Source organism: Bufo gargarizans, chromosome 5 (genome assembly GCF_014858855.1).
Source record: "Bufo gargarizans isolate SCDJY-AF-19 chromosome 5, ASM1485885v1, whole genome shotgun sequence".
Taxonomy (NCBI): domain Eukaryota; kingdom Metazoa; phylum Chordata; class Amphibia; order Anura; family Bufonidae; genus Bufo; species Bufo gargarizans.
In genome coordinates this window covers 165,906,642-165,920,296 of record NC_058084.1, presented here as the reverse complement: position 1 = coordinate 165,920,296, position 13,655 = coordinate 165,906,642, and the positions used below count along the sequence as shown (strand labels likewise).

Here is a 13,655-nt window from a genome sequence, read left to right as displayed (position 1 = left end):
ACTGCTATAGGACGTATAGGACGTACCTAGATTTGACGTACCTAGAGGGGCGGGTATATGGAATGCATAAAGGGAGGTCATAAGAAGCGCGCGCGTACATACCCCGCATCCCCTGACGAAGCCGCAACAGCGGCGAAACATGTCGGGAGGGGTGTAGAGAATGCGATCCTGTTTTAGGCAGTCTGTATTGAGAGGACATTTAATGTAGCGATACCGAGTTGTTAGGGAACCATAGCGAGGTCTAGGAAGGTAGCGACACATGTGATAAGCAACCTCTAGTGGTAGATATCCTGCTTAGCAGGGAGAGGAACGCTAAAAAATCGAATGAATGCAGGAATACGGCTACATTGACCCTTATGACATAAATAGGGGCAACATTGTAGCCTATCCGCTTAGTAGAAGCATTGTCACCAACTAGGCAAACAGGTTTTGTACTGGAATACTTAGAGTTCAACAACAACTATGTCAGGGAGGCCTGAAATAAAGGCTCCCTGCAGGGCATCTTAAATAATAAATAAATAATACAAACAAGCCCACAGCATAAGTGATAAAACAAATTCCAAATACATCTTAAGGCCTGTCTGCTGTACATAAGCAGCCTCTACGCTATGACTAAATATGACTAAATAGGTATTATTTTGCTACATAATAAAGACATAGCAACAAAAGGTTGCAACAAATAGGCAACCTGGTTTATCCAACCGTACCTCATACCTCATTACAACTGAGAGTTTTAAAATAAAAATTTTTTGTTCTTTCTTCAATTTATGTTGTGAGTCCATACTATTGTCAATAAAAATTATATTTTAACTGTTAATAGGGACCCCTAAAGGGATTTGTTTTGGTCTCAGTGACTAAGGAAGTATTTTGTATCTATATCCCGAGGTTCCCTAAAGGGACTGTGAAGAATTATTCTGCTATAGGAGTCCCACAAATAGCCTGGATGTTTTTGGTGAATGGAGAGCACACCGCGCATGCACAACCACCTCTACATATCTTCGGAACTCCCATAGGATGACTGTGCGGTGCGCTCTCCTTCACTTTGAGGAGCCAGTTCTAGAGATGTGGGTCCCAGAGGTGTGACCTGCACCTATCTGACAGTGATGGCATATTAAAGGGGGTTTCCGAGAGATTTTCCTCTGGATAGGTCATCAGTATTTGATCGGTGGGGGTCTGACACCCGGGACCCTCGCTGATCAGCTGTTTGAGAAGGCAGTAGCGCCTCAACTCACCAAGAACAGTGCCGTAAACTGTATAGCGGCTGTGCATGGGATCCCCACTGATCCCAAGAACAGAGGCCCCGTGCCCCCTGCAGCCCTGAAATGAACATAGAGGCTGGTCGCACATGCACGTGGCCGTGGCCATTATATTCATTTCTACAATGGCTATCAGCTATGTCCAGAATCAAGGAGGCTACAAGGGGTACAAGGCTCCTGTTCTTGTGATCGGTGGGGATCCTACTGTTGGATAGCAGATAGCTTTTAAGTTATGTACACCTTTGGCGGCAATTTTTTTACATTTTTGCATTGCACTTATTTTGAGCTTACAATCATTTTTTCAGTTGGTCAGTATGAACAATATGGAATCCTTTTTTTGTGTAAAGAGCTGATATGATGTAGTAGCAGCCTGTGGATTTTCTGTCTTTCCTGTCATCTGGGGAGCAGATAGACTTCTTATCTCTGCTTCCTGACATTATAAACACCCTTTAAAGCTCAATCCTTATCAAAGGCTACTTTCACACTAGCGTTGTTTAAATCCGGCGTTTAATTCCAATACCGGAACTGCCCGCCGGATCCAAAAAAACGTGTGAAAACGGATTACATTTGAATCCTGATCAGAATTTTGATCACAATGAAAAAATGCATTAGAAAAAACGGATCCGCCATTTATGGACTAACTTTTTTTCTCATTTTTCGGGTTTAACATGCAAAAGCCAGATCCGACAGCGCCGGATCCAGCGTTAATGCAAGTCAATGGAAAAAAGACCGGATCCGGAGTTCAGTCAAAGTGTTCAGGATTTTGGGCCGGAGGTAAAAATACAACATGCTACGGTTTTCTGAAAAGCCTGATCAGGCGAAAATACTGAACTGAAGACATCCTGATGCATCCTGAACGGATTACTCTCCATTCAGAATGCATGGGGATGAAACTGATCAGTTCTTTTCCGGATTTGAGCCCCTAGGACGGAACTCAGCGCCGGAAAAGAAAAACGCTAGTGTGAAAGTACCCTTACTTATAAGAATGTGCAATAACACCTTAAGGACCAAGCTCATTTTCACCTTAAGGACCAGGCCATTTTTTGCAAATCTGACCAGTGTCACTTTATGTGGTGATAACTTTAAAATGCTTTGACTTATCCAGGCCATTCTGAGATTGTTTTTTCGGCACATATTGTACTTCATAACACTGGTAAAATGAAGTAAAAAAAAATACATTTTATTTATAAAAAAAATACAAAATTTACCAAAAATTTGTAAAAAATTGCAAATTTCCAAGTTTCAATTTCTCTACCTCTATAATACATAGTAATACCTCCAAACATAGTTATTTCTTTACATTCCCCATATGTGTACTTCATGTTTGCATAATTTTGGGAATTATATTTTTTTATTTTGGGGATGTTACAAGGCTTAGAAGTTTGGAAGCAAATCTTGAAATTTTTCAGAACTTTTCAAAAACCCAATTTTTAGGGACCAGTTCAGGTCTGAAGTCACTTTGTGAGGCTTATATAATAGAATCCACCCATTCTAGAAACTACACCCCTCAAGGTATTCAAAACGGTCCCGTGTTCCACAAGAATTAATGGAAAATAGAGATACAATTTCAAAATTTCACTTTTTTGGCAGATTTTCCTTTTTTTTTTTCCAGTTACAAAGCAAGGGTTAACAGCCAAACAAAACTCATTATTTATGGCCCCGATTCTGTAGTTTACAGAAACACCCCATATGTGGTCATAAACTGCTGTACGGGCACATGGCAGGGCGCAGAAGGAAAGGAATGCCATACGGTTTCTGGAAGGCAGATTTTGCTAGACAGTTTTTTTGGACACCATGTCCCATTTGAAGCTCCCCTGATGCACTCCTAGAGTAGAAACTCCAAAAAAGTGACCCCATTTTAGAAACTACGGGATAGGGTGGAAGTTTTGTTGGTACTAGTTTAGGGTACATATGATTTTTGGTTGCTCCATATTACACTTTTTGTGAGGCAAGCTAACAAGAAATTGTTTTTTGGCACCTTTTTTTTGTTATTTACAACATTCATCTGACAGGTTAGATCATGTGGTATTTTTATAGAGCAGGTTGTCACGGACGCGGCGATACCTAATATGTATACAATTTTATTTAGGTAAGTTTTACACAATGATTTCATTTTTGAAACCAAAAAAAAATATGTTTAAGTGTCTCCATAGTCTGAGAGCCATAGTTTTTCTCAGTTTTGGGGCGATTATCTAAGGTAGGGTCTCATTTTTTGTGGGATGAGATGATGGTTTTATTGGCACTATTTTGGGGTGCATATGACTTTTTGATGCCTTTTTTTACACCGTTTTTATTTTTTTACGGTGTTCATCTGAGGGGTTAGGTCATGTGATATTTTTATAGAGCCGGTCGATACGGACGCGGTGATACCTAATATGTATACTTTTTTTTTATTTATGTAAGTTTTACACAATGATTTCATTTTTGAAACAAAAAAAAAATATCATGTTTTAGTGTTTCCATAGTCTAAGAGCCATCATTTTTTCAGTTTTTGGGCGATTATCTTGGGTAGGGTATGATTTTTGCAGGATGAGATGACGGTTTGATTGGCGCTATTTTGGCATATGACTTTTTGATCGCTTGCTATTACACTTTTTGTGATGACAGCAATATCAGCGCGTGCGCATTGAATGACCACAGTCTGGCCGGGGCATCACAGTTTACTGTGCGCATGCGCCGGCACCGGCCTAACTTACGTTCTTGCCGTGATCACAGCATCACGGCAAGAACGTAAGTTAGGCCCGGGCCGGCACATGCGCACAGTAAACAGTGATGCCCCGGCCAGACTGTGGTCATTCAATGCGCACGCGCCGATATCGCGGTCATCGGCGCATGCGCGGGATTATGGACAGTAGGAGGAAAGATAGAGAAGAGACCAAGGGCGGGCAGACGCGGCGGATGGACGGGCAGACGCGGAGGAGGGGGAGTGAATTGGTATGAAAATGACCCAGGGGCCTGGGCACCAGCCGTTGTAAGGCTGCCCCTGGGCACCTTCACAGCCTCATTTGCATACGGAATAAAAGTGTTTTTTGGACGAATGATGCTAGCAGGGAACTAATGGTAAGAACAGTTTTAATAGGGGGGATGCCGTGGACATAAGTGTGTTAATAGGGTCAATCGGCGTGAAAGACTCCCTTTAACGTGTTAAATACGTTTATGACCTCTTAGTAGTTTAAAGATGAGGATTATTAGCCAAAAATAAGTAAGATGCAATCAAACAAAAATTGCCCCCAAAGGTGTACACAGCCTTTAGGCTGCTTTCACACTAGCGTTCGCTGGTCCGCTCGTGAGCTCCGTTTGAAGGAGCTCACGAGCGGACCCGAACGCAGCCGTCCAGCCCTGATGCAGTCTGAATGGAGGCGGATCCGCTCAGACTGCATCAGTCTGGCGGCGTTCAGCCTCCGCTCCGCTCGCCTCCGCACGGACAGGCGGACAGCTGAACGCTGCTTGCAGCGTTCGGGTGTCCGCCTGGCCGTGCGGATCCGTCCAGACTTTCAATGTAAGTCAATGGGGACGGATCCGTTTGAAGATGCCACAATGTGGCTCAATCTTCAAGCGGATCCGTCCCCCATTGACTTTACATTGAAAGTCTGGACGGATCCGTACTAGGCTATTTTCACACTTAGCTGTTCTATGCTAAAAATAATGCAGACGGATCCGTTCTGAACGGAGCCTCCGTCTGCATTATTATGAGCGGATCCGTTCAGAACGGATCCGCCCGAACGCTAGTGTGAAAGTAGCCTTAAACAGGTCATGTCACTATGGCATAAAACATTTATTATGTAGAGAAAGTGAATACAAGGCACTTACTAATGTATTGTTATTATCCATATTGCTTCCTTTGCTGGCTGGATTCATTTATCCATCACATTATACACTTCTCGTTTCCATGGTTACAGACTACCCAGCAATCCAGCAGCAGTGGCCTTGCTTGTTCACTATAGCAAAAAGCATTAGCCTATGAGAGTTCCCATGGTCCCAGCCCCAAGAGACGCCAGCACTTTTTCCTATAGTGTGCAAGCACTGCCTCCACTGCTGGATTGCAGGGTGGTCTGTAACCATGGAAACGTGTAGTGTATAATGTGATGGAAAAATGAATCTTGCCAGCGAAGGCGCCAATATTGACAAGCACAATACATTAGTAAGCGCTTTGTACTAACTTTCTCTACATGATAAATGCCATTTGCTGAAGTGAGACATCCCCTTTAATCTAATCGAACAGCCCTTTAAGGAATGGACATTATACAGCTGAAGACCCAATACTCAAGTGACTGATAGCTCTCTCCTGACTCCACCCTGAAGAGAGGATCTTCTAGATGACCAAAGGGTCAGCCATGCTGAAATCCATCATTCTTTCCAATGACATCAGTCTCCAAACACGACAGATCTGACTTGGGACATATTACGCAGCAAGAAAACAGTTCTGGAAGTTGATGTACAGCGGAATGTAGTGGTGTATGAAAAATGGGGAAGAGCGAAAGGATCTAGCCAAATTGGCTAGGCAACTGGGTCAGAGCATCGTCGCAATGGCAGGCCTTATGGTTTGTACCCACCAAAGGCACTCTACGATGAACCAAAGACAGGGTCATTGGCGCTCAAGCCTCACTGATGGCGGGCGAAAGCTAGCTGGTCTGGTCCAATCCCACAAAAGAGCTTCTGTAGCACCAACTGCCAAGAAAGTTAACCCTTTGGATAACGGAGGTTTTTTCGTTTTCATTTCTCTTCCCTATTTTCCATGAGCCATAACTTTTTTTTTTTTTCCGGTCACATAGCTGTATGAGGGCTTATTTTTTGCGGGACAAGTTGTACTTTCTAATGCCTCCATTAATTATGGCATAAAATGTTGTGGGAAGCGGTAAAAAAAAAAATCCAAATGGGGTGATAATGTTAAAAAAAAACGCAATCCCTCAACCGTTTTACAGGTTTTGTTCCCACAGCGTTTTGTTTACCGCAAAACTGACCCATGCCCTTCATTCTCTGGGTCAGTACAATTACAACGATATCACATATATATATAGGTTCTTTATGTCTAAATAGTGTAAAAATAAATGTATTTTTTTTATATCACCATATTCTGAACCCCTATAACTTTTTATACTTATGTCTACAGAGCTGTTTAAGGGCTAATTTTTTACCATATTGGATTTTTTTTTTTTCTATTTTAATAGTATGGGCATTTTCGGTCGCGGTGATACCCATGATATTTATATTTATTGTTATTTAGGCATTTATTTTTTTAATTCTACGGAAAGGGGGGTGATTTAAACTTTTGTATATTAAAAAATAAATAAAATTGTGATCATTATGTGCCTCATATATGAGCTTATAATTTTTTTTTATTTATTTTGGTTTATCAGGGCTTTATTATTAGCTTATTTTGCTCACTTTTGCTAATTTCTTATCCTGCCATCTGGTGGCCAAAATAAGAATTGCAGTTTGAATACTGCTAGCCTACTTAGTAAGGCCTCTTTCACACGGGTGTTGCGGGAACATGCATGATTTTTCCGCGCGAGTGCAAAACATTATAATGCGTTTTGCACGCGCGTGAGAAAAATCGGCATCTTTGGTACCTGAACTTCTTCACAGAAGTTCGGGCTTGGGATCGGTGTTCTGTAGATTGTATTATTTTCCCTTATAACATGGTTATAAGGGAAAATAATAGCATTCTGGATACAGAATGCATAGTACAATAGGGCTGGAGGGGTTAAATATTTTTTTTTTAAACTCACCTTAATCCACTTGCTTGAGCATGCCGGCATCTCTCCTGTCTTCTTTTTTGCTGTGTGCAGGAAAAGGACCTGTGGTGACGTCACTCCGGTCATCACATGATCCATCACCATGGTAAAAGATCATGTGACTGACCATGTGATGACCGGAGTGACGTCACCACAGGTCCTTTTCCTGCACACAGCAAAAAAGAAGTCAGGAGAGAAGCCGGGCAGCGCGAGCAAGTGGATTAAGGTAAGTTTAATATTTTTTTTTAACCCCTCCAGCACTATTGTACTATGCATTCTGTATTCAGAATGCTATTATTTTCCCTTATAACCATGTTATAAGGGAAAATAATAATGATCGGGTCTCCATCCCGATTGTCTCCTAGCAACCGTGCGTGAAAATCGCACCGCATCCGCACTTGCTTGCGGATGCTTGCAATTTTCACGCAACCCCATTCATTTCTATGGGGCCTGCGTTACGTGAAAAACACACAAAGAGGAGCATGCTGCGATTTTCACGCAACGCACAAGTGATGCGTGAAAATCACAGCTTGAGTGCACAGCCCCATAGAAATGACTGGGGTCAGGATTCAGTGCGGGTGCAACGCGTTCAACTCGCGCATCGCATTTGCATGGAATACTCACCCGTGTGAAAGGGGCCTAAGGCTATCAGTATTCAGCGCAACTATCTATGTCCGGATTGGACACACAGGGCATAGGTAGGAAGCCCGTGATCTCACTTGATCACGGCATCTAAAGCATTTAATTACCGCGATCGGCATTATTGCCGGTCACGGTAATTAGCCGCAGGTCTCTGCTGTATGAAACAGCAGAGATCTGCCGGCGGTTTACACATCGCACCAGCGCCGTACATGTACGGCACTGGTAGCCTAAGAGTAAAAGGTGTTGTCCTATGAAAACGTACACACAGGGGACCCCAGTGATTGTAAATGTATGGACCATCTTCAGGATAGGTGATAAATGTTTTTTGTGGGATAACCTTTTTAAAGGTGTTTTCTGAGATTTTTGTACTAAGGTCATCTGATCGGTGGGGTTCTGACACCTGTTTGAGCATGCTTTTCCTAGGCCATCAGTCACATGACCTAGGAGCAGCTCAGCCCCATAGAAGAGAATGGGGATGAGCGCGATGCAAAGCTTGGCAGCTGAAGGCATTTGTGGTGGTCCCATGTTCCTGTGTGCCCGCATTGCTAAGAAAAATGTAGTTTTAATATCTGCAAATGAGCCTCTAGGAGCAACGGGGGCGTTGCCGTTACACCTAGATTTTCTGCTTTCTCAGCAACTGCCAGACCCCCTACACTTTGATTGACAGGGCCTGGTGTGGTGATGTTTTCACTTCCTGGTCCCTGTCAAAGTGGAGAGGGCGCAGCCGTTGAAGAAAGAGCTGAGGCTCTAGGTATAGCGGCAATGCCCCCATATTTCTCAGCAATGCGGGCACATATGAACATGGGACCCACACAGAGGCATTCAGCTGCCAAGTGCACATGTAACAGGTCAGCCGGTGTCATAGGTGCAAATCTGCTGACAGATGCCCTTTAAAGTAGTACTCCCATCTGGTCATGTATGGCATATGTCTGATAGGAGTGGGATTCACAAATACCTGAAGAAAAGGCACAGTCTTGCACTGCTGTGAATGGAGAGGTGGCCAAGCATGCACTACAACTACAGGACTTGCATGGTATATTCGGAGGTCCCACAGAAGTGACTGGGGAGAGCTGCGCATGCTCGGCCACCTCTTCACTCGCTGTGGTTAGAGAGATGAGCGCAGATCCCAGGTGTTGAAATGAGACAATCCCTTTAAAGCCTCACGACGGACAGCACACGCCAGTGCACCACGGACAGCACACACCAGACTCGGGGCAATGTGTAATATGTTTATTTATTGTTTATACATTTTATATGTGAAATTGGGAAAGGGGGTGATTCATACATAATATTTAGCGTTTAGTTTTTTTAACTTTTTTTTGTTTGTTTTTTTCACTTTTTATTTAATATCCATTTCCCCCTTAGGGGCTAGAACCTGGGACTTTTTTCATCCCTTGTCTTATTCACCCTGATAGCTCTCTATCAGGGTGAATAGGACTTCACACTCTCCCTTCTGCTCTGGGCTTTGTGCTCACAGCATCAGGGAAGTTACCATGGCAGCCAGGGCTTCAGTAGCGTCCTGGCTGCCATGGTAACCGATCGGAGCCCCAGGATTACACTGCTGGGGCTCCGATCAGAACTGCCACTGTACCACCAATGAGGGGGAGGGGAGAGGACCCTGTGGCCACTGCCACTAATGAGCCACCAGTGATTTTAATGGGGTGGGGGGTTGAGGAGGGGGGGCGGGCGCACTGCGCCACCAATGATAATTACCCCTTAATACAGGAGACGGGTACTGGCAGATCAGCGCCAGTTAACCCCTCAGGTGCCGCACCTGAGGGGTTAACTGCCGCTGATCGTAGCTCCCTGTCAGGGGAAGGGTGCCGGCTATGCGATTCTGCTGCCGACACCTGCCTCCTGTATTATGTGTAAACGTCTGGACCCATATAAAGTAGTCTTTTTTGTTTCTCCATATAAAATAGTCTTTAAGTATTAGGCAGCGGCTACACAGAGCGGCGCCCAGAGATGTCCCAGCACTTACTATTATTCCTGGGCGCTGCTCCGTTCGCCCGCTGTGCCCCATTACTGTCTCTTCTCCTGCTCCATATGCTAATTACTATCGGAGCAATGGGGAGCAGACATCAGCTTCTCTAGTGGGCGTTCCTTCTCCCTGGCTGTTGCGCTGTCCAATCGCAGCGCTGCACAGGGAGAAGGAACGTCCACTAGAGAAGCTGATGCTAGACTGCGTATCAATACCGGGACAAAAGTATCGATTGGGTATCAAAATTTAGATACCCGCAACAACCCTAGTACCACGGACAGCACACCTACCCATTCATTCTAATGTGTGTATTTAGACATCAGTGTTTTAGCACAGTCCGTGGGTCCGTATTTTTAGCACGGATCCATGCTCTATTTTGTCCGTGTTCACGGATCCATCATGCCCATTATAGGCTATGGGTCCGTGAAAGCCACGGATGCAACACAGATGCCCCATATGGACAGCAAAAAACGGATCCATCACGGACAGCTTCACGGATAAACCACTGACCACCTTCTCACAGATTTGAGCACGGACACGGACGTGTGAATGAGGCTTAAAGGCTATGCACACCTTTGACATGAAAGAAAATTCTCTTCCGGAGGCAGCTGTCTTATAGCCCGCGACCCGACAGCGTGGTGAGGGTGACATGGCCGATATGTGAAGACACAGATTTCTATATGTATTTCGCTGATCTGATTCTGATATGAGACACGATACGACCAAGTATGGAGCTGCTTAGTCTTCTCCTTTGTGCTAGACACCACCAGAAGTCTCGTGGAGTCCATGCATGACGGGGGCCTGGAATGGCAGATCGGTGGACGTATATCTATACAATCATTCTGCATTGCTGCATGCCAGCCTGGAGGTATAGATGTATGCAGGGTCATGCCACATGGTTCTATACCCTCAGGCTGACATGCATGTGTTTATACATACACCAAGCATTCATTCTGCATGGTTATATACCCACAGGCTGGCATACAGGTATTCATACAGACACATATACATTCTACATGGTTATATACCTCCAGGCTGGCACATGTATTCATACATGTACATTTTACATGGTTATATACCCCCAAACTGACACACGTGTTCATACATACTACATGGTTACATAACCCAGGCTGACACACACATGTTCATACATAGTACATGGTTATATACCCCCAGGCTGGCACACGTGTTCATACATACATAGTACATGGCTATATACCCCCAGGCTGGCACACGTGTTCATACATACATAGTACATGGCTATATACCCCCAGGCTGGCACATGCGTTTATACATACATATAGTACATGATTATATACCCCCAGGATGGCACACACGTGTTCATACATACATATAATACAAGGTTATATACCCCCAGGATGGCACACATGTGTTCATACAGACACATACTACATGGTTATATAACCCCCAGGCTGGCACACATGTGTTCATACAGACACATACTACATGGCTATATACCCCCAGGCTGGCACATGCGTTTATACATACATATAGTACATGGCTATATACCCCCAGGCTGGTACACATGTGTTCATACAGACACATACTACATGGTTATATACACCGCAGGCTGGCACACATGTGTTCATACAGACACATACTACATGGTTATATACACCCCAGGCTGGCACAGGTGTTCATACAGACACATACTACATGGTTATATACACCCCAGGCTGGCACAGGTGTTCATACAGACACATACTACATGGTTATATACACCGCAGGCTGGCACACATGTGTTCATACAGACACATACTACAAGGTTATATACACCCCAGGCTGGCACAGGTGTTCATACAGACACATACTACATGGTTATATACACCGCAGGCTGGCACACGTGTTCATACAGACACATACTACGTGGTTATATACCACCAGGCTGGTACACATGTGTTCATATAGACACATACTACATGGTCATATACCCCCCGGATGGCACACATGTGTTCATACAGACACATACTACATGGCTATATACCCCCAGGATGGCACACATGTGTTCATACAGACACATACTACATGGCTATATACCCCCAGGATGGCACACACGTGATCATACAGACACATATTACATGGCTATATACCCCCAGGCTGGCACAGGTGTTCATACAGACACATACTACATGGGTATATACCCCCAGGCTGGTACACATGTGTTCATACAGACACATACTACATGGTTATATACACCCCAGGCTGGCACAGGTGTTCATACAGACACATACTACATGGGTATATACCCCCAGGCTGGCACACATGTGTTCATACAGACACATACTACATGGTTATATACCCCCCCAGGCTAGCACACATGTGTTCATACAGACACATACTTCATGGTTATATACCCCCCCAGGCTGGCACACATGTGTTCATACAGACACATACTACATGGTTATATACCCCCCCAGGCTAGCACACATGTGTTCATACAGACACATACTTCATGGTTATATACCCCCCCAGGCTGGCACACATGTGTTCATACAGACACATACTTCATGGTTATATACCCCCAGGCTGGTACACATGTGTTCATACAGACACATACTACATGGTTATATACCCCCAGGCTGGCACACATGTGTTCATACAGACACATACTACATGGTTATATACACCGCAGGCTGGCACACATGTGTTCATACAGACACATACTACATGGTTATATACACCCCAGGCTGGCACAGGTGATCATACAGACACATACTACATGGTTATATACACCCCAGGCTGGCACAGGTGTTCATACAGACACATACTACATGGCTATATACACCCCAGGATGGCACACATGTGTTCATACAGACACATACTACATGGCTATATACACCCCAGGATGGCACACATGTGTTCATACAGACACATACTACATGGCTATATACACCCCAGGATGGCACACATGTGTTCATACAGACACATACTACATGGCTATATACACCCCAGGATGGCACACATGTGTTCATACAGACACATACTACATGGCTATATACACCCCAGGCTGGTACACATGTGTTCATACAGACACACATTCACCAGCACAGGTTACAGCTGCCACTGCCTTCCTTCGCCTCATGTAGAACATAGATGCCAGGAGCCCCGCTCACACAAACTATTACAAATACACTCAAGAGTAGATACGACAGGTGTGTCATCAGGGGGGCACTGCCAGGGACCCGGTGCCACAGAGGATTAGGGTGACGGTAAATGGGCGTGAATGAGGCTCCTCTCCTCGGCCAATCAGAAGTCACACTCCATCTGCAGCCGTACAGGACAAAACGACGGCGCCGTAGAGGCCCAAAAAGCCCCAAGCAAGCAGCGGTCCTGCAAGCAGTGAATATAAAACTCCTTCCTGTAGTAAAGCCCTCATTATGGCAGCAATAGCAACTCGGTTATATTCCGCAGCTCGGTGACACGTCCCAGCCTCGGGGACTAAGCACACTTACCGATTCTATAAAAAACGTTGCGCGTTCGCCCACGATGATCTTAGTCACTAGCGGCCTGCCGTAGATACGGGACGCGGTTACGTCACAGCTTCTGTGAAACGCGAAACGCTCGGGGGCGGGGACAGCCGAACCACGTGATAGGGCTTTGTTTTGGCGCGCTTGATAAAATGAAAAGCTGTCGGGTCTCGTGCGCCGCGCGTGTGGTGGATATAGTGCTGTGATGGCACGAGCGCGCTTTGTGGGCGGCACATGTTCCAGTCAGCAGGCATCGTGCCCACTGATTGTTACTTTTCGCACATACATTGCAGTGGGTTTGCCTTGCTGTAGGTGGCGGAAGAGAGGAGGGGTATTTCACTGTTTCCCAGGACTCCTCCGTCCTATCACTGGCTCTCACTGTATACAGTATGCTGCCAGCTGACGGTATGGCTCTGCCTTCTGCGGCTGTATGCCAAATTGATGCTTATGTTGCCCATGGAGTGCCAGTCTTTTTACTGGGGGTGGTCACCATAACAATTTGATTTTGATACCATAAAGTATTGAAATACTATATCATGCGAAAGAAAAATGA

The 13,655-nt window shown here is 44.9% G+C and overlaps 1 protein-coding gene across 1 annotated transcript in view; it reads right to left on the bottom strand.

Moving 5' to 3' along the window:
• The window catches only part of ZNF407 (zinc finger protein 407), a 536,938-nt gene extending 523,778 nt beyond the window's left edge, over nt 1-13,160 (bottom strand). The window contains exon 1 of the mRNA XM_044293117.1: nt 13,088-13,160. The gene's annotated coding sequence lies outside the window, so the exon portion shown is untranslated. The remainder of the gene's footprint in view (nt 1-13,087) is intronic.
• Nucleotides 13,161-13,655: the final 495 nt, after the last annotated feature.